Source organism: Hyperolius riggenbachi, chromosome 1 (assembly GCF_040937935.1).
Source record: "Hyperolius riggenbachi isolate aHypRig1 chromosome 1, aHypRig1.pri, whole genome shotgun sequence".
NCBI lineage: Eukaryota > Metazoa > Chordata > Amphibia > Anura > Hyperoliidae > Hyperolius > Hyperolius riggenbachi.
The window spans coordinates 500,613,009-500,629,378 of NC_090646.1; the positions used below are offsets into that span (position 1 = coordinate 500,613,009).

General features: G+C 45.8%; 1 protein-coding gene across 3 annotated transcripts in view; it reads right to left on the minus strand.

The window, feature by feature from the left end:
- LOC137523849 (E1A-binding protein p400-like) overlaps window positions 1-15,694 on the minus strand; it is a 136,264-nt gene extending 120,570 nt beyond the window's left edge. For all 3 annotated transcript variants that reach the window (XM_068243448.1, XM_068243447.1, XM_068243446.1), the window contains exon 1: window positions 15,610-15,694. The gene's annotated coding sequence lies outside the window, so the exon portion shown is untranslated. The remainder of the gene's footprint in view (window positions 1-15,609) is intronic.
- Window positions 15,695-16,370: the final 676 nt, after the last annotated feature.

Sequence of the window (16,370 nt, forward strand, 5' to 3'; positions counted from 1 at the left end):
ACTGTACATATTAGCAACATACTTATTTACAAGATTACAAGTAATGACAAAAGTAATGTTAAAAATAGGCAAACCCATAGTCTGTATTAAGCCACTGTCTAAAATACATCAAAGTACAGTACACAAATGCCATCTCAATGGGACCCAGAACTTCGCAGTGGCCTAATCAGATAAGCCGGCAGCTGATTAATTAAACAGCATCCGATAAATATTGCCGTAGTTCCCAAATCAGATTACAGTAATTCACAGCAGGATCGCACAATGCAGGTGGGTGCTGGACCATTAAAAAATCACCCCCCAAAAAATCTAGTTCCCTAACACTGGACCTAACCCTAATAGTGGAAATCAGGGCGAATCCGCAGTTTTCCCACAGGCAAATCGCACAGGGAAACTCTACCATAAGGGCAGTGTTTTCACCAGAAACATTTTCCAGCCGGGTGGCATGAAAAAGTAGCCGGGTGGGGCGATATGACAGAATGCAGGGTCAGTGCTTCTCTGCTTACAGCAGAGGAGGTGAGGGCTAGTTCACACTGGGCGATACATTCACACAGCAGCATTTGCGATTTTGATCAATCGCAAACGTGCTGCATGCAGTGTTTCAGGGGCCATTGCACTGCAATTCTCATTATATTGAATGGAAATCACTAGCGCAAATCGCGCTGAATTGTGAGATTTTGCCCGCTAATTGGGGAGCCGAAAGCGATTGCGTCAAGCAGCGCTCCACGCGCCGAGTGTGAACCGATAGCCGATAACAGCCGGGTGCTCACCAAAACTAGCTAGGTGCAGCACCCGGCTGAAACAGCTTGGGGAGAACACTGCATGCTTGTTGCTGCCTGGTAACTGCTCACTGCTGCCTGGTAACTGCTTGTTGAGCACACAGCTCTACAGTCCGTGGAAAAGAGGCCTTAAGGTGGCCACACACGATACAATATAATGAACCGATTTTACGGCAATTCGATAAAACCGATCGGATCTCCCGAAAAAATCTAAAGCTTTTTTTTCAATTTCGACTGAAAAATCCGATCGGATTTCCTGTTTCTTTCGATTTTTATCGATCCGGAATGCCAGATATTTTTCTTCAATTTCTCTAAAGATTGTATGGTGTGTGTTAGATTGTCAATTTATTCATATACACACCCAAGCAATGTTCTCAGAGTTTCCAATCACTTTTATCATAATTGGGGAAAAATTGAACATAGGTGTGTGGTACATTGGTCATATTTTTTGTAATATTAGTCAGAAAAATGTATTGCAATTCTTAAATTGAACAGATATTTAAAAAAATTGTATGGTGTGTGGCCACCTTTAGTCAGATTAGCCTACTGCAAAGTTTTGCTTCATTCACATGCATTTTCTGCATGCAGATTCGTACGACAATACAAGTCAATGGGCCTGTTTCCACTACAAACAGAATCTGTGCGCAGGGCTGTGCAGAATTTGAGCCATCAGAATTTCTACACCGCACGTGTGCAATTCGCATGTAATGTAATTAATAGGAAAATCGCCAGTGTTTTCACCATGGGGTTTAACATGCGAATTTGCATAAATTTTAATAAATAAGCACACAGACACTGATATGGTTAAAAAAGTATTTTTAGAAAGATATGCAAAGCCGCATGCATTTTCGCAGTACAATACACATACGAATTTGCATGCAAATTATCCTGCACTTTTTTTGCAACAAACTAGTAGAAACATAGCCTCAAACAGAGATCTGAATGTTAAAGTAACCCTGACCTGGCCTTAAAGGGGAACTGAAGTAAGAAGAATATGGAGGCTGCCATATTTATTTCATTTAAACAATACACATTGCCTGACAGTCCTGCTGATCTATTTGGCTGCAGTATTGGCTGAATCACACCAGAAACAAGCATGCATGTTCAGGGTCTATGGCTAAAAGTATTAGAGGCAGAGGATCAGAAAGACAGCCAGGCAATGTGCACTGTTAAAAAGGAAATAAATATGTCAGCCTACATATCCCTTTTGCTTCAGTTGCCCTTTAACATACTTTAAAATAGTTTTTATTACTGGTGCTGTGACTTTTTCACAGCACACAGCACTAGTGATGGTCAAGTAGATACAAATAGCTTCGAGCTGATGCAAATTTTATGCAAATGTATGCAGCTTGAAAATGAACCAATCAAATTTTACCTCAGCAGGATTTGATTGGTTCATTTTCAAGCTGCATAAATTTGCATAAACTCGAAGTTATATGCATCTACTTGACCATTACTACACAGCACCATACTTTCCCCTTCAGCGGCCCCTGTGGCCTCAGTCTGATAACAATTATGATCGGGGAGGAAGTGACAGTTTTCTGTGCGTCCTTAACTCAGCCCCCTGCGTTTCACTGCACACGGCGCGCAGTGGCTCATGTTAATTGAGCTCAGAAGAATATTCAACCTCAATTATCACAAGTCCGCAAACAACAAAACACTTCAAATAGTTTTGATAGTACTTTTCCATCTACTTTTTGGTACTTTTTAAATTGAAATGTGCTGAAAAGTTATTGTAAATAGAATTCTCTTTTGTAAAAACCCAATCTAAGTTTAATACGTTCACCTAAGATTGCAAGATTACAATCCAAACAATTGTAGATGGGCTTGAGGGTCCTTTCACACTTAGGGCCTGTTTCCACTACACACAGATTTCGATGCAGAAAAACTGACTCCAGTGAATGCCTATGGGAAAATCTGTATTAGAAAAATCACGTTTAGTGGAAACTGGCCCACAGGCATTCACTGGAGTCAGATTTTCTGCATCCAATCTGCGTGTAGTGGAAACAGGCCCTTAAGCTGGCCATACACTGGCCCGATTTGCGCCCGTTTCGACAGCAGATTCGATCACTGGGATCGAATATGCTGCCAATCGTTCGCGCTAAACGCACCCGCCGATCCGATTTCCTCCCGAAATCGGATCGGTCCGTCGATCGCGCCGTGCGGGAAATTACCGTCGATCGCCCCCGGGTAGGGAGTGCGGCGTTAGCGGCGGCCAATCCGATCAAGTATACATTACCTGACGCTGGCTCCTGGGCATCTTCTCCGCGCTGCACCGCTCTGTTCCTGCTTCCATCCCAGCGTACATGAACTTCCTGTCACTCCAGTGACCAGGAAGTTCATATAGTGTACGCTGGGATGCGGTGCAGCGCGGAGAAGAGGACCCGGAACCAGCTTCAGGTAATGTATACCGGGGGGGGAGCAGGCGGCAGGAGCAGCTCAACAGATTGTGATCGGTTTCAGCCTGAAACCGATTCACATTGGGCTCTATTCTCAAAGAGCCAAAAGTACCGCAAAATTTTACCGGTAAATTCCCGCCAGCGGTAAACTCCGCATTTTTTCAGCATTCACTAACATTTTCCGCATGTTTGCCGCATGCGGGAAAAAAGATGCGGAAACGGCCATTATTCATGCGGGAATCATGCGGTAAAAAGGTCGCATGAAAAAGTGTTTAAAAAAAAAAGTTAAAGTCCACCAAGCACAGCCCTTAAGCCTCCACACTTCATTAAAGTCAATGGGATGCGGAATATATCACCTACTACTTGTAGGTGATAAAAATTCGGTAATTAACGAAGAAATGATGCGCCTGAACACCTTTGAGAATGGATCTTTTATTGCGGAAAATACCGACTTTTGAGGAAATTTTACCGCATGAATCCCGCACTTTTATCACACTTTTTCCGCATGCGGAAAAAACATGCGGAACATTTTGAGAATTCCAACTTGCCGGTATTTTGGGTGCAAACTTCCCGCATGTACTTTACCGCATGCGGGAAGTCTTTGAGAATAGAGCCCAATCTGTTTGCAATAAAGGCAGCCATACGATCCCTCTTTGATCAGATTCGATCAGATAGGGACCTGTCAGTTGGTCGATCTAATGGCAAATCGACCAGTGTATGGCTACCTTTAGGCTTCTTTTCCACGGACTGTTGATAAGCAGTGAAATGCCTCTCAAACTCTCACAACTGCTCACTGCTGCCTGGTAACTGCTTGCTGAGCACACAGTTCAACAGTCCGTGGAAAAGAGGCCTTACACAGTTCAACAGTCCGTGGAAAAGAGGCCTTAGGGCTCATTTCCATGGATGGTTGAACTGTGTGCGCAGCGAGCAGTTACCAGGCAGCAGTGAGCAGTTACCAGGCAGCAGTGAGCAGTTACCAGGCAGCAGTGAGCAGTTACCAGGCAGCAGTGAGCAGTTACCAGGCAGCAGTGAGCAGTTACCAGGCAGCAGTGAGCAGTTACCAGGCAGCAGTGAGCAGTTACCAGGCAGCAGTGAGCAGTTACCAGGCAGCAGTGAGCAGTTACCAGGCAGCAGTGAGCAGTTACCAGGCAGCAGTGAGCAGTTACCAGGCAGCAGCGAGCAGTTACCAGGCAGCAGCGAGCAGTTACCAGGCAGCAGCGAGCAGTTACCAGGCAGCAGCGAGCAGTTACCAGGCAGCAGCGAGCAGTTACCAGGCAGCAGCGAGCAGTTACCAGGCAGCAGCGAGCAGTTGTAAGAATTTGAGAGGCTTTTCACTGCCTAATAACTGCTCGAGGAAATGATGCCTACAGCCTCTTTTCCATGGACAGTTGATAGGCGGTGAAATGCCTCTCAAACTCTCACAACTGCTTGCTGCTGCCTAGTAACTGCTCACTGCCACCTGGTAATGGCTTGCTGAGCACACAGTTCAACTGTCTGTGGAAAAGAGGCCTTAGGAAAACTGTGGAAAAGAGGCTGTTGCACTCCATGGGAGTCAATTACAATTTACAGATTGTAGCGACATGCATGTGCAGATGGGCAGAATACAGGTGACATACCTCCTGTATGGAAGTTTGCGCATCACAGGATGGATGGTCAAGCGCAGGGTTCTCCCCAGAATTTTTTTTTTCAGTCGGCATGAAAAACTAGCCGGGTGGGGAAGTAAGGGCCCTTTTCCACTAGGAAGTGCGATCACAATTGCGCTTCGATCATGCAACCTACAATTTACGCTACCCGCGATTGCTCCATATAGCTGCTGGGAACAGTGCACGATCGCCCAACAATTGTGATTCTGAAAAATACGACACATGCTAGTGGGAAATGAGCACTGTGATTTACATGTTATCACGGTGCTCATCAAAACGACTGCCATCCGCTTTCTGAAGCGGATCGAAGCTAGTGGAAAGGGGCCCTAAGGTCATGCTGGATGGAAAAGGAGGGTTAGTGGGTAAGTACGTCAGGCTGGTGGGTTGGGTAAGTGGGTAGGTAGGTCAGGCTGGTGTCTAGTGAGGTAGGTCAGATTGGTGGCTAGTGTGGTGGGTAGGTCAGGCTGGTGGGTGAGTAGGTAGGTGGTCAGGCTGGTGGGTGAGTAGGTATGTGGTCAAGCTGGTGGCTGGGTAGGTGGGTGGTCAGGCTGGTGGCTAGTGGGGTGGGTTGGGTAAGTGGTGAGGCTGGTGGCTAGTGGGTGGTGAGGCTGGTGGCTAGTGGGGTGGGTAGGTGGTCAGGTTGGTGGTGGTCAGGCTGGTGGGCTAGTGGGGAGGTTGTCAGGCAAGTGGTGAGGCTGGTGGCTAGTGGGGTCGGTAGGTGGTCAGACTGGTGGCTAGTGGGGAGGTGGTCATGCTGGTGGCTAGTGAGGTGGTGGTCAGGCTGGTCGGCTAGTGGGGTGGTGGTCAGGCTGGTCGGCTAGTGGGGAGGTGGTCAGGCAAGTGGTGAGGCTGGTGGCTAGTGGGGTCAGTAGGTGGTCAGGCTGGTGGGCTAGTGGTCAGGCTGGTGGGCTAGTGGTCAGGCTAGTGGTCAGGCTGGTGGGCTAGCGAGGAGGTAGTCAGGCAAGTGATGAGGCTGGTGGCTAGTGGGGAGGTGGTCATGCTGGTGGCTAGTGGTCAGGCTGGTGGGCTAGTGGTCAGGCTGGTGGGCTAGCAGGGAGGTGGTCAGGCAAGTGGTGAGGCTGGTGGCTAGTGGGGAGGTGGTCATGCTGGTGGATAGTGGTCAGGCTGGTGGGCTAGTGGTTAGGCTGGTGGGCTAGTGGTTAGGCTGGTGGGGTGGAGGTCAGGCTGGTGGGCTAGTGGTCAGGGCTGGTGGGCTAGTGGTCAGGGTGGTGGTCAGTCTGGTGGGCTAGTGAGGTGGTGGTCAGGCTGATGGGCTAGTGGTCAGGCTAGTAAGGAGGTGGTCAGGCTGGTGGGCTAGTGGGGAGGATGTGCAACTCACTAATGGGGATGATGTGCAACTCACCTCGCCCCCCGTAGTAGACACAGCGTCACTGGCTCCCTTTCTCAAACCTCAAGCGTCATCGGCGATTCGGCGGGGTGGGGGGGGGGCATGTTGGGGGGGGGGGGGAGACGCAGCGTCTCGGATGCCCACAAGTGCAGAAGCTGGAGTCCGACCTCTATTCCCCCTCCCTCTTCCCCGCTCAACCAGCTCCTCCGGCGGTAGATTCAGCGTCACTGGCTCTGCGCTGTCTCGGAGGCTAGAGCACAAGCCAGCCGCCTGATCCACGTTGTCTCCTCTCTCCGATGCTGCGCACACTAAAACAGGAAGTAGTATGTGCAGCATCGCAGAGAGAGCACAGGAGACAGTGTGGATCAGGCGGCTGGCTTGTGCTCTAGCGTTCGAGACAGCGCAGAGCCAGTGACGCTGAATCTACCGCCCTTGTGGGCATTCCCCTACTCCACATTGCTTGTGGCCGAGACACGCTGCCCCTGCAGAATCGCCGATGACACGCCAGCCAATCAAACCCTCAGCACTGACTATTGGCAGGCGTGCAGGGTTTGAAAACACCCAGGCGGCCCACCCACCTAATTAGGCCTGGGGAGAACACTACATTTCCTGTCAGCACAGGGGTCATATATCATGTAATGGTGCGATGCGAAAGGTTGGGCCCTTGGCCTATAGGCAACTTTTTCTCCTGCTTTTAAATGAGGACATTTTTCCTAGTTTCATGTCACTAGGACCTCCTTGCTGTTAATGACCCCTGGTGCTCTGGGGACAGGACAGGTGGAAAAAGAGGAAGTGCACTGAGTTCCATCTCTGAATTCTGCTTGTACAGTTAAGGCCACACACTCCACTATCTACTGAAAAGGAGATCTGGGCCAGTAACAGTTAAAGGACAACTGGAGTGAGAGAGATATGGAGGCTGCCATATTTATTTCCTATTAAGCAATACCAGTTGCCTGGCTGTCCTACTGATCCTCTGCCTCTGATATATGTTTAGCCATAGACCTTGAACAAGCAAATGCAGAACAGATGTTTCTGACATTGTCAGATCTGACAAGATTGGCTGCATTTCTGGTGTTACATAGTTATTTGGGTTGAAAAAAGACATACGTCCATCGAGTTTAACCAAAGAACAAAGTACAACACCAGTAAGAGAACAGAGGCACCAGCAGGATAAAAGCGGATAAAAACTTTAAAATTTGCTGGGAGGAAGTGGTGGACTTACCTCCATAAAGCAGACACGAAAGACTGTCTGAATAGTAGCAATCACATTTATTAAATAGTACCCCAAAAAAAGTGCAACGCGTTTCGCAGGCCCAGCCCGCTTCATCAGGCAATAAATGTGGGGACAAAACAGAACTTCGGCAATAGCAGGTGTAGCGCCTCAGGCCGAAATTCTTTTGTGTCTCCTTTATGGAGGCAAGTCCACCACTTCCTCCCAGCAAATTTGAAAGTTTTTATCCGCTTTTATCCTGCTGGCGCCTCTCTTCTCTTACTGCTATACCGTGTCCACCCCTGGTGGAGGGGTGATCTACCCCTTTTTCTGATCTACAGAGAGCGACTTCTTATCCCTGAGTGAGGATAGTGTCTAATCTCCTCACCTGCCTATACAGTGGTTGCCTTTGTGGTAACCCATGTTTGTGAGTATAATTTTCTCACGATAACCTTTACTTAATTTATGCTTAACATACTACACTATATTGGGCTCTCGGTTTCTCTACACTTTAACCACTTCACCACTGAGGGGTTTTACCCCCTGAGCACCAGAGCAATTTTCACCTTTCAGCGCTCCTTCCATTCATTCGTCTATAACTTTATCATTACTTATCGCAATGAAATGAACTATATCTTGTTTTTTCCGCCACCAATTAGGCTTTCTTTAGGTGGGACATTATGTCAAGAATTATTTTTTTCTAAATGTGTTTTAATGGGAAAATAGGAAAAATGTGGGGAAAAAAATAATTATTTTTCAGTTTTCGGCCATTATAGTTTTTAAATAATGCATGCTACTGTAATTAAAACCCATGAAATTTATTTGCCCTTTTGTCCCGGTTATAAAACCATTTAAATTATGTCCCTATCACAATGTTTGGCGCCAATATTTTATTTAGAAATAAAGGTGCATTTTTTTCAGTTTTGCGTCCATCCCTAATTACAAGCCCATAGTTTATAAAGTAACAGTGTTATACCCTCTTGACATAAATATTTAAAAAGTTCAGTCCCTAAGGTAACTATTTATGTATTTTTTTTAATTGTAAATTTTTGAATTTTTTTTTAATTACAAAAAAAAAAAAAATAGGGAGTGTGGGAGGTAATGAGTTAATTTTTTGTGTAAAAATCATTTATTTGTATGTGAAAAATGTGTAGGGTGTAGTTTACTATTTGGCCACAAGATGGCCACAGTAACTTTTTGTTTGAGGGCTCGTTTCCACTGTAGCGGTGTGGAATCGCCTGGATTCCACCGCAGAAGAAATCGCATGCATGTGCGTTTTTTTACGCGTTATTTTACGCGATTACGCATGCGATTTCGCATAGGTTAGGCTATGTGCGTTTTTAACCATGTCACTGCCTGTGTTAATTTACATTGGTTCCTATGCGGAATCGCATGCGTAATCGCGTAAAATAACGCGTAAAAAAACGCATGCGATTTTCCTATTAAATACATTAGCGGCGATTCGCATGCATTCCACTAGCAGGCGAATTCGTTGGCTCTTTTGTGCGTTTTTTCACCGCTCATAAAAACGCACCACGCAAACGCTACAGTGGAAACAGGTCCATTCACTTGCATTACATGTGCGAATCTGCATGCGTTGGACGCATGCAGATTCGCGATAGTGGAAACGAGCCCTTAATGCGACCTCCAAGCTTCCTTCCGGAAGCTTGGAGGAAGTATAAGGAGGCTGGACACGTGAGTTTTTTCTCACAATGATCGCGCTGCCCATAGGAGAGCAGCGGATCATTGTGGGGCTTAGATCAACGAACGGGAATGGATTTTCCAGTTCATTGATCTCCGGGCGAGCGGGCGGCGGCGTGTTTACTAGCGGCGGGCGGCGTGTTTACGAGCGGGAGCGCGGACAGCGTCGGGAACGCGGAAAGTACGGATTTCTCCGTCCCTGGGGGTTAAAGGATGGAAAAAGGGACGGAGAAATTCGTACGGGCGGGGGTAAAGTGGTTAAAGTAAAACACCAGCCTGCTCCCTCACATATACCTGTTGATACAGAGGAAGGCGAAAAACCCTTACAAGGCATGGTCCAATTAGCCCCAAAAGGGAAAAAAATTCCTTCCCGACTCCAGATGGCTATCAGATAAAATCCCTGGATCAACATCATTAGGCATTACCTAGTAATTGTAGCCATGGATGTCTTTCAACGCAAGGAAAGCATCTAAGCCCCCTTTAAATGCAGGTATAGAGTTTGCCATAACTACTTCCTGTGGCAATGCATTCCACATCTTAATCACTCTTACTGTAAAGAACCCTTTCCAAAATAAGTGGCTAAAACATTTTTCCTCCATGCGTTGATCATGTCCTCTAGTCCTTTGATAAGGCCTAGGGACAAAAAGCTCATCCGCCAAGCTTTCATATTGCCCTCTGATGTATTTATACATGTTAATTAGATCCCCTCTAAGGCGTCTTTTCTCTAGACTAAATAACCCCAGTTTATCTAACCTTTCTTGGTAAGTGAGACCTTCCATCCGACGTATCAATTTTGTTGCTCGTCTCTGCACCTGCTCTAAAACTGCAATATCTTTCCTGTAATGTGGTGCCCAGAACTGAATTCCATATTCCAGATGTGGCCTTACTAGAGAGTTAAACAGGGGAAATATTATGCTAGCATCTCGAGTTTTTATTTCCCTTTTAATGCATTCCAAATTTTTGTTAGCTTTAGCTGCAGCAGCTTGGCATTGAGTGTGATTATTTAACTTCTTGTCGATGAGTACTCCTAAGTCCTTCTCCAAGTTTGATGTCCCCAACTGTAACCCATTTATTTTGTATGGTGCTAGACCATTGGTACGAACAAAATGCATGACTTTACATTTTTCAACATTGAATTTCATCTGCCATTTATGTGCCCATATAGCCATCCTATCCAGATCCTGTTGCAATATGTCCCCATCTTCCTGAGAGTTGATGGTTCTGCACAATTTTGTATCATCCGCAAAAATAGCAACATTGCTCACTACTGCATCTATTAGGTCATTAATAAATAAATTGAAAAGCACTGGACCCAGTACAGACCCCTGTGGGACCCCACTGCTAACAGTCTTCCATTTTGAATGAGTATGATCCATTGACCACAACTCTTTGTTTTCTGTCCATTAGCCAGTTCCCTATCCATGCACACAGACTCTTCCCCAGTCCTTGCATCCTCAACTTTTGCACCAGACTTTTGTAGGGAACAGTGTCGAAGGCCTTAGCAAAGTCCAAGTATATCACATCTACAGCATTCCCAATATCCACATTAGCGTTCACTACCTCATAAAAGCTGAGCATGTTAGTCAAACAGGACCTGTCTTTAGTAAACCCATGTTGATGCTGAGAAATAAGATTGTTTTCTACTATGAAGTCATGTATAGTATCTCTTAGTAACCCCTCAAATAGTTTGCATACAACTGATAAGCTTACAGGTCTATAATTTCCTGGATTTGATTTTTTTGCCCTTCTTAAATAATGGGAAAACGTGGACTGTACGCCAATCCACTGGGACTCTGCCAGTTGCAAGAGAGTCACAAAAGATAAGATAAAGGGGTTTATCTATAACTGAACTTAATTCCCTTAGGACCCGAGGATGAATGCCATCCGGGCCAGGTGCCTTGTCTATTTTTAATTTATTTTGTTATCCAGACACTACTGCAGCCAAATAGATCAGCAGGGCTGACAGGCAACTGTTAGGGCCCTTTCACACAGGCAGTTGATCTGTGTGCTCACCAAGCAGTAGCGAGCAGTTACCAGGAAGCAGCAAGCAGTTGCCAGGCAGTAGCAAGCAGTTGTGAGAGGTCGACAGGCATTTCACTGCCTATCAATTGCCCATGTGAAAGGGCCTCTTTTCCAAGTTGATAGGCGGTGAAATGCCTCTCAAACTCTCACAACTGCTTGCTGCTGCCAACTGCTTGCTGAGAACACAGTTCTACTGTCCAGGGAAAAGAGGCCTTAGGCCCCTTTTCCACGAGCAGTTGATAGGCAGTGAAAAGCCTCTCAAACTCTCATAACTACTTGCTACTGCCTAGCAACTGTTTGCTGCTGCTTGGTAACTGCTTATTGAGCACACAGTTCAAATGCCTGTGGAAATGGCCCTAAGGCCCCATTAACACTTGAAAGCGCAAAACGTTTCGCGGGAGTGATTTTCCCGCGATTTCCCGCGGAAAAAAAAAAATCACTGGACACTGCAGCGATTTTCCCGTAATCGCGTTTAGCGCTTCTATAGCACTGAAACGCGATCACCGGGAAATCGCCTGAAAATGGTGCAGGTTACGTGTTTGCGTTTCGCAATTTTGGTCCAAGTAAGAACGGGCCCATAGGGTTTTAATGCACTACCGCTTTCAAAAGTGCTAGCGTTTGAGCGTTTTGCCGAAAACGCCAGCAAAATGCTCTAGTGTGAATGGGCCCTAAGGGCTCATTTCCATGGGCAGTTGAACTGTGTGCTCAGCAAGCAGTTACCAGGCAGCAGTGAGCAGTTAGTGGGCAGCCGCAAGCAGTTGTGAGAGTTTGAGAGGTTTTTCACTGCCTATCAACTGCTCATGAAAAAGGGGCCCTAACATGCAGCTCGGGAATCTGTCATCAGAATAAGGCCTCTTTTCCACGGACTGTTGAACTGTGTGCTCAACAAGCAGTTACCAGATACCAGTCAGCAACAAGCAGTTACCAGGCAGCAGTGAGCAGTTGTGAGAGTTTGAGAGGCATTTCACTGCCTATCGACAGTACACAGAAAAGAAGCCTAACATCCTTGCTCTGCTTGCTTTTTTCTGCAGCAACCACCATTATGGATGATCAATGAGGTGCAAATTTCTCTTTGCATTCAAATTTCATCTAAATGATATGCAGCTTGAAATTGGACCAATCAGAATAACTTCCTGACAAATTTTATTGGTGCAAGTTCAAGCTGCATAATAGTTACATGAAATTAGAATGCAAGAAGAAAATTATTGAAATCTCATGTCACATTGGGCTCTATTCTCAAAGACTTCCCGCATGCGGTAAAGTACATGCGGGAAGTTTGCAACCCAAAATACTGTCAAGTTTGCATTCTCTAAATTTTCTGCATGTTTTTCCCACATGCGGAAAAAGTGTGGTAAAAGTGCGGGATTCATGCGGAAAAATTTCCGCAAAAGTCGGTATTTTCTGCAATAAAAGATCAATTCTCAAAAATGTTCAGGCACATCATTTCGTCGTTAATTACCGATTTTTTATCACCTACAAGTAGTAGGTGATATATTCCGCATCCCATTGACTTTAACCCTCCTGGCGGTTTGCTAAAAAAAAAAAAAAAAAAAAAAAAAAAAAAAAAAAAAAAAAAAAAAAAAAAAAAAAAAAATCGCCAGGGGGCAGCAAATCTTATTTTTTAAAATTTTTTTTTGTTTTTTTCATCTAGCGAGACAAGGTCTCGCTACATGATAGCCGCTGCTCAGCGGCATCCCCCCAGCCCCTCCGATCGCCTCCGGCGATCGGCGATCAGGAGATCCCGTTCAAAGAACGGGATCTCCTGGAGGGCTTCCCCCGTCGCCATGGCGACGGGGCGGGATGACGTCACCGACGTCGTGACGTCAAAGGGGATTCCGATCCACCCCATAGAGCTGCCTGGCACTGATTGGCCAGGCAGCGCACGGGGTCTGGGGGGGGGGGGGGGGGGGCGGCTGCGGCGCGACGGATAGCGGCGGATTGGCGGGTAGCAGCGGCGATCGGGCACTGCACGCAGCTAGCAAAGTGCTAGCTGCGTGCAGCAAAAAAAAAAATTATGCAGATCGGCCCAGCGGGGCCTGAGCGGTGCCTTCCGGCGGCATAGCCTGAGCTCAGCTCGGGCTTACCGCCAGGAAGGTTAATGAAGTCTGGAGGCTTAAGGGCTGTGCTTGCTGGACTTTAACTTTTTTTTCTTTAAAAAACACTTTTTCATGCGACCTTTTTACCGCATGATTGCCGCATGAATAATGGCTGTTTCCGCATCTTTTTTCCCGCATGCGGAAAACATGCGGAAAATATTAGTGAATGTGGAAAAAATGCGGAGTTTACCGCTAACGGGAATATAGCGGTAACATTTTGCGTAAAATTTGGCTCTTTGAGAATAGAGCCCAATATCTTCCAGTGGTAGTAGAGAGGTGTCCCTGCTGTCTCAAGCTCCAGGAGAAAAGTGAAACTAATTCTTATTAACCATTTCTACTGAGAGAAAATCTCAAATATTAGGAGCCAGTTATGATTTTGAGGCTTGGAACACCCTAGGAACAATCACTAGAGTTGCGGAACATGCATGCGTTTTTGCCCATGATGAAAGTCTATGGTCTGCATTTAAAAACACATATCTGCATTTTACAATGTGCGTTTTTCAAAACGCACAACTTGCTGCATGTTTCTCTAAAACACATGTAAAACTCACATAACGTACTTCAATGGAGACAGAGGATCTACATTTTTACATGCTTTTTTAATAAAATAAATAGGATACTGTATTTTATTCCATTGAAAAAGAGAAAATACTGAAAAAAAATGTAAAACGCACCAAAAATCTATTATTCTTTTATCAGGAGTGCGACTACTTAATTATTTTATCTGGATACTTGTGACTTCTTAATATTTTTATTAGGGGTCATGTGACAACTTGATTAGCTGAATGCATGCGACTACTTAAAGGATACCTTAGTGTTGAATAAAAATTAAAAATGGGGGAACAGGCATGTGTCCCGTGGTTTCCATATGCCCACTGCTACCCATTTTTAATTTTTTTTTCTCAGCTCTAAGGTATGCTTTCATTTTTTTATATGTGGAGGTGTGGCTCTGCCTGTAAGGATGTGAAACGATGCTGTTATTATGGGGGAAGGAGGCTCTGACTGGTTGGGGGGGGGGGGGGGTAATGTCTGTGTTTGCTATAGGTGCTGGTTTACCCAGATACACCACTTTACAGAACCATCTTACAGCAAAAGCATTGTGATTAGCTAAATAGTGTGGATGTAGTTTACTACAAGCTATTGGAAATCTAGCAGTTCAAGAGGGTGCCGTCCACCCAATCACGTTAGCTGAATTTCCCTATGAGGTCATATCGCAATGGCTGAAAAGCCATGGGCGAGGGTCCTGGTGTGCAATTTTAGCATTTATTTAATGAATAGGGTTTCAGGCCTGGAACCCACTAGATCGATTTTTGAGCGTTTAGGGTGCGCTTTAAATCACTAGCGATTTCCCTAAATGCTCTGCCAATGTAAATGGATGGGACAGATTCCCCTACAGCGATTGCAATTAAGGCAATTGCAGGACATGCAGCATTTTGGGAGTGTTTCCAATCTAATAAATTGTATAGGAGCAGTGAAATCGCTCTCAAAATGCTATCACAAATCACTAGCGATAGCGTTTTGCGCTTCCTAGTGGGTTCCAAGTCTCAAGCTAGGTACCCTATTTCTTACAGATCAGTTGTCGTTATCAAATTTTGCAGGAGCAGGTCACCTCAAATAGACTAACTCCATTTAAGTAAATTATAGTATTGCAATCAAAGCACTTCTGGCCTCTAAAAAAAAGAAACATTCATAAATACATCTTCAGTAAGATACATTTATAAATACTTATGTGGTAACCAGGTTTAAAAAAAATAAATAAAACGTGTATTCAAATGTTATACAGTAAAGGAAAAGAGTGATTTGTTTAAACCACTTCTTTATAGATAGGCCATAAACTCAGGCTATCTATACTGGTTAAATAAAGTTCGTGCTGCGGCTGTTTGCATGTTACTTCAAAAACAATAACTTCCTCGCTACTCTGATATAAACTAGAGGCTGCAAACTTCTGCTGCCTAATAGTTGATACATTGTTGGATGCCCCGTGCTCGGAACCTATGTGAGTATTACAGGAGGATGTTGTGGCTCTCCCATCTCCCCCCTCAGTATGCAGGAACAGATAGAAGCCGTGCAGCAGCAGCAGTGCTGGGAGAAGAGACCCCGCACACTGCCTGGCCGCATGTTACTAGAGTCAGGCACACAGGCCGGCCGGGCCGCTGCAACACACACAAGTACAATAGAGAGACTCGCACAACTTCCTTCCCCAGCAGCGCCCCGGCCGGGCCTCAGTGTAGGCCAGGCTGATGCCTGCAGGCCAGGGTGCTTCCGCCCGCACTCCCAGCTCTCACACACCCGGGCAGGCGGGCGGAGGAGGAAGCCGCTCTCACACACACGCTGCTACTCCAGCAAAGTTCTCCAGCGGCCACCCGCCTCCCCGAGTCCCGCACAGTCCCCGGCCTCTTCCCCGTCACACTCACCCCACTCCGCTGATACACTCACTAACAACAAGCAGCCTGTCCGTCTCCGGCCGAGGAGCCCCGCTGCCGGCTGCCGACAGAGAACACACCAAGACAGAGTTCCCAAAGCTGCCGGCAGAGGGCGCCGGTCTGCAGATCGCGCCTTTCACCAAACCTCACAGCATTATGCGTTCTAGCTATTTTGTATCTATTATATCATATCATTGTATATTAATTGTGTACATATTTCATATACTATGTCTGCGGAAAGGGAGAGCACGCTTCCGCTAAAGAAAAACTGCTGAAACATAGTTCTATGCAACGCAGATCTAGACTCTGAAAGGCAAAAAATTGCTTTATATTACAAACGGAATGATTCACAAAGCTTTTTCACCTGGTTAGGCTGGTTGCACACTTGTCAGTGCATGAAAGGTCACTTTTTTTGTCATGTGCGTTTTTGCGTTTGTAGTGTGTTTTTCTTGCCTTTTGTGTGCGTTTTAACGCGTTTGCAGTTCGCAGTTTTGTATGCGTTTTTCTACTGCGTTTTATGCAAATCACTAGGAAGACAACAGGAAACGGAAATACATCAGAAAACATAAAAAAAACAGTACTTATCTGTAAGGGCCTGTTCACACTATATGCGTTCCTAGCCGTTTTCAGGGAACGCGTACTGGAACAAAAAACGCATAGAAACGGCTCCTAATGCTTTTGAATGGGCTAGTTCACATGTATGCGTATGAGACGCATACGTTTCTCATCCGCATTGCTGCACGCAGTTCTGT